Below are 5,495 nucleotides of genomic sequence, written 5' to 3'. Positions count from 1 at the left end.
ATTTCAAATTTTTTTTGCCTGTCAAATTAAAATTTGATGACGTTTTTGTATTTTTTTTACCCTTCGTTTTACGTTTTAACTAAATATGTGAGTGTCACAGAAAATTCTATTTTAATAATTTTTGTAAATTTATTCCACAACACATAATAAGTCATCAAATGGAGGATGATAATCACTGTTGTTTATAATGTTTCTTGTTAGATTGAAATTACAGATTTGCAGTCTATCATATTTATAGCTCAGATTTATGGTGGGGCCATTTAAACAATAAAATCTTTGCAAAAAACTTACAATCCACGGACTATAAATAAATTATCTAGTGAAATTATAAATAAATCTTGGACTATAAATAAATCATCTAGAGAAAATACAGAAAAGTTATGTAATAATAAACAGTTATTATACTTCATTAAAAGTCAAACTTTATGGAGAAACTACAAATTTTTTTATCAATAGGAATATTTCAATACATAGATCCTCCCTTAAACATAAACTTGAAGAATTTTCAAAGGTCAAGAATCCAAGGATATGCATACCGGTTCAAAAACGGTTTCAATGTCGGTGTCGATACTAGTTTCATCCGCGTTTGAATCTAGCTCCCCTGCAGTTTATCCCCTGCAGTTTAAAATGGGGATTGAGATATAAAATATTTCGACTTTAATGGCTTTCAGCAATGAAACATTGGAAGTTGGAACAAGGATCGTTGACAGAGAAAATACATACAGGTAACCATGGTTGCCTCCAGAGAAGCCAAGTGCTCTACAGAAAGGTTGATGGGGATCTTAACACTTCGTTTGTGGCTGCTTCTGTTCCCAGTACGTTTCCCTTACGCTTGAAACACACAAAAGGTCAGACAGTATATTGATAAAGAAACATGCAGAAAATAATTTTCTTGTGGGTTTCCGAAAGTTTCAATATCGTGAATGATTGATTAAACCAGAGAAGCTTCAATCATGGGTTATTATATTTCCGCTGAGAAATAATGAAAATATTAAGGGATACTCATCATGCATGCATTCCCTTCTGAGACTAAAACTGACCTCGCTGTAGCTTCGATAGTCCCCTTGCTCAGTCCTGATAATTTTACTTCCCTTCGCTAATTTGGGCATGTTGTAACATAGAAGACGAAAGCGATTAATATAGCACTCACCTGTCCAAATTCCATGACTCTTCGTGGCATTGAAATCCTCAAGGCTCCTGTCAATTAGCACACATTATAGCAGGTTTAGTGGGAAATAATTCAATACCATTTGGCAGCGGTGAAATTTTCGATGCGCCTGATGCGCCTGTCAACTACCACTAACCTGTCTGAACCTGCTGCAATTGCCACGAATTATTCTCCTTTGCCTGCAGTTGCAACGAATTAGAAATTCCAAGATAAAGCGCTATTAAATGATGGCTCACATGTCAAAACTCTTCTCACGCGAAATCGGCAACCCTTATCCCTATTGCAGAGTCGTTGAACCTGTTGCCAGGGCTGTTCGATCCCACCATCTCTGTCACCGTTTATATTGAAGGACGTTTGGTTTATTACCGGAATTGTTTATGGTCAGAAACTCCGAAAATCTCAACTGTACCATCATCAGACCCATACTCCCGGTGGTGAACGTAATCCAGACCCATACTCCCGGTTACAGATATTATAAATATTTACGTTTTCTTTATGAAAGTGGACGTCAAAATGACGGATTGGAAAAGTATATCGCACGTCAGGTTTGACGTGGAAGATTTTTTTGCTGCCGTCAAATACGTCCTAAAATCAAAAATACGTCCCACAGGACGTCAAATTCCAGGCCTGGTTGTTAATATCATGCAATAATTATTATTTATGTGTTTTTTAACCAATCCATTTTCACTTTCTTTCAATGCATGTTTATGAGAACTTTATTTTCACTTTTAAAATCTTTTAACTTAGTTGTTAATATCATGCGATAATTATAATTTAACCAATCCTTTTTTACTTTACAATTTAACCATGTTCTTTCATTTTAACGTGTTTTTTGGAAACTGCTTTTAGTTTTTAAACGTTATAACATTGAGATTATCGTCCTCCATTAGCTTCAATCTAGTTACATATAACATTCATCTTTAAACATTTTGTACATGAGTACTTATCATAATCTTATAACCTAGAAACATTTAGGACCCTTTTTCAAATTGAACATTATTTTTGTACTTTCCTAAATTATATTTATAGACGATATTAATATACTACACTATGTAATTATATTTTAGTTAAATGATAAGTACATGATTGACTTATCACTACTTGATAGGCGAGTAACTAACCAAACTTTGTTGCCCTTCTTCGAGAATTATAGATATTAATGATATCTTTAATTACACAATAGATATATACTCTTTGTCAGTGCCATTTTCGTTCTATTTTTTCTGTTGAATTTAATTTGGCTCTCTTTGTTTTTTAAATAAGTAGAGGGTATCTATGATAAAAGTCACAAATTCCATATTAATCAAAGAATTATATTAACCCTCCTTACGCCGAGTCCTAACATATTTGCATATCTATTAATTACTCACGTGTATGTTGGTACGGAGATTTGCTTAAAACATCTCTACTGGGATACCCCGCCATTATTTCCACTGATCCACGTGTAAAGAATTTTATTTTATAGAACGATGGTAGGATTTTCGTTCCTCAATACCTGACCTCCACCATGGGGTTAACTGGAAAGTCTAATATAATGACAGCTCATGGAGAATGTCACAATAGAAAACAAGGAGTGTTGGAGAGGTAAATCCCCTCTGCGGACAGAGGCGATCCCACTAGCCCGAAATGGGTCTAGCAACAATCAAACAATGCTATCACACAAGTTCCTAATTGCAAATTAAAGGTGGATTACGAGAACCTACTTGGATTCCAATGCTAGTGTTGTAGAAGAGTTGACACTCCCATTCCTTTGCTCCGGCCGGTCACGATCCTCACGATCTCCGTGAATGGACACCTGCACATGCAAAGAATGATACGAATACAAGCATAAAATCCAATAGATGCAATTATATATCGGTCAGAAAAGATATAATCCAAACATCATCATAATGAACAGCAAGAGTGGAACCATAATGATAGTCATCTATTATTGATAATCAACAAAGGAGTATACAACCAGAGTTCTGACGTCAAATCCTCCTTTGGCTAGGTGATCAGCTACATATGTCTTGCAAAGCTTGTCGGGAGCGGGGACAAGCCTCTCTCTCTCTTTGATTATGAATGCAAAGAAGACTCTTACAACAACCTCTCAGACTTCTGACAGTATCATTCTCCCTATGCTCAAAAACTAGCTTATCAAATGCACCAGAACAAGCTTTTATAGATGGACGAGGAGGAAGAGATACAATGAATCCAGACATCCATGGGATAAGCATTATCCTCAAAAATCTATTATGGATAGAGATACGATGAATCTCGACATCCATGAGATTGGCATTATCCTTGAAAAGCCTCATGAGTCGAAAGGAAAAAACTCTCGGGCGTGCGTTTGTTAAAAAACTTTTCCAAACTTGGTTGGCGTGGGTAAGACTCTGAGACAGAGCGCCAATGGGCATGCCCTCTTTGGATAATTTCCCCCATTGGTGCGGGTGATACACTGTGGATCCGCGCTAATGGAAAAAGGGGACTTTTTAAGGATAATCTACAGGAGATGTCTTCAAGGCATATGAAGTCCATACTTAGGGGAACATAATGCAAGTGTTTTCAAGCCATGTCACTTCTCACAGGTCCCGGAATGAGTCCTCCAAAGTGCGGGAAAGGGGTAACGGGGACGGTGACCAATGGTGACAAATTATTGTGTAACAGATGCCCCGTAAAGCATCAGGCCCGAGAGAGAGAGAGGGGTGAAACATAATAATCTAGATCCATGGTATGGACACAACCATCCGGTGAGGATCGATGAATAGACTCAGGCATGGTCGCAGCCATCCAGTGAATGAGTCATGTAACAATTTGGTGACTCCGCTGGGGAAGCTATTTGTTGTTTGATTTGTAAACTTTGGACGGAGCCTGAAGTACGGCCAGGTAGCCTTCGAAATGCTATTGCTCTGCAATAGTGAAGTAGATCAACGCCACTTCAGTCAATCTCCGGTTTGGTTTACGAACCGAACAGCTTGGAGTTTGTCTTGCACTTTGGTTTTCTCTTGTTTGCTTGCTTAGATAAGCTTTCTGGGTTGAATTTTTAAGTTGTTTCTTGCTGCCTGGTCTGTCTGGATACTGTTGATCAAGCCCTGGACTGCTTGTTTTTATTTTTAAGCTAGCAAACTTTATTAGCGCGATTTTTTCCCTGACAGTCGCGCCAGTGGGCGCATGTTGCACAAAAGCAACTCGCGCTAATCCCTTAATAGCGCGAGTTACAGCCTGACAGTCGCGCCAGGCCTGTGAACTTTTCCAGTTTGCTTGTTTGGAAGCCTTCTGAGCTTGGATTTCTGTCTTGTCACATCTTTTTCAACTACTGGAGTGTGTCAGAGCTTTGTTTGACTGGTTTTTGACCTTCATCCTTCGGGTGTTTGCTTCTTTCCATCGATTTCATATCCCAGCCCTAGAGCATCTAGTGGCTTTGTACATCGAGCCTTCCGTGGGAGTTTTTGGTTCTTTGATTGTCCAGTCGACTTCTTGGCCACTTTTTGCACTTGTCTAGTGGTTGTCAAAACTTTTTAGTGTGTTCTTTGAACAATCTACCTCTTTTTCGTTTGGATTTCGCTTGGCTTCGTTTGGGCTTAGATCACATAGCTCATTGAGGTTTTTGTGATTTTTTGGTTTGAAAGATTGTCTTGGTGATTCAAACTTGACTCTATTTTCATTGAGTGAAATTTGTCTGTTTACTCTTTGTTATTATCTCTCAAAATTTGTTTAAGTGCATTTTGCCATCGAAAAGAAAACAAACAATCTTTTTTGCATTGCATTAGTTAATGGAAATTAGCGTTCTTCATTGTTATTAGCAATTAGTCACTTTTAAAAAAGAAAAGAAAAGAAAAGTTTCGTTTATTGCCATTAGCTGCATTAGAGTCATTGTTGATTGTTTGATGATCATTTTGTTTGATTGAAAGATCTCAACTCTTCTGTAGTTAGCATTCATCGAATGGAATGATATATTTTGGCATATAGCTTGCATTTAGGAAATTGTGAGAGATTACATATGGTAGGACCTGGAAACTGAAACCTAATCAAAGATCAACTGTAAAATGAACTGAATGAATCTAAAAATGCATTGGAACTTAACACATACATCTAGAGGTCTAGGCTAGAGACGTGTTCCGGCGTCGTTAAACCTAGTCACTATTGTTTCACATTATGGTTGGGTGATTCCTCCTTTTGTGACTCGATAGTGGTCTAGCACAGATTTGTGCTCCCACGTACCGTCGAGTATATGTGGAGACCTCACTAGGTTATCATCCTTTATCCACAGGAAGCCGTGTCTGTGGCCTTACAAGCCATAATGCACTGAACACAACATTCGGGAAGATTGACTCTCGTACGGGAAGTC

At 37.9% G+C, this 5,495-nt stretch overlaps 1 long non-coding RNA gene across 1 annotated transcript; it reads right to left on the bottom strand.

The window, feature by feature from the left end:
• Positions 1–477: 477 nt before the first annotated feature.
• Positions 478–1,792, bottom strand: LOC149216413 (uncharacterized). The gene is made up of 4 exons (XR_016250550.1): positions 1,305–1,792; positions 1,041–1,197; positions 724–831; positions 478–615 (listed from the first exon to the last, which is right to left on the bottom strand). It is a non-coding gene; the product is annotated as an uncharacterized LOC149216413 (long non-coding RNA).
• Between the last annotated feature and the right edge of the window lie 3,703 nt (positions 1,793–5,495).

This window comes from Pinus tabuliformis, chromosome 1_1, assembly GCF_031772625.1.
Source record: "Pinus tabuliformis cultivar Carrire ecotype Pingquan chromosome 1_1, CPIR1, whole genome shotgun sequence".
Lineage (NCBI taxonomy): Eukaryota > Viridiplantae > Streptophyta > Pinopsida > Pinales > Pinaceae > Pinus > Pinus tabuliformis.
The sequence above is the reverse complement of the archived record's forward strand: the minus strand, read 5'-3'. Positions and strand labels throughout refer to the sequence as shown.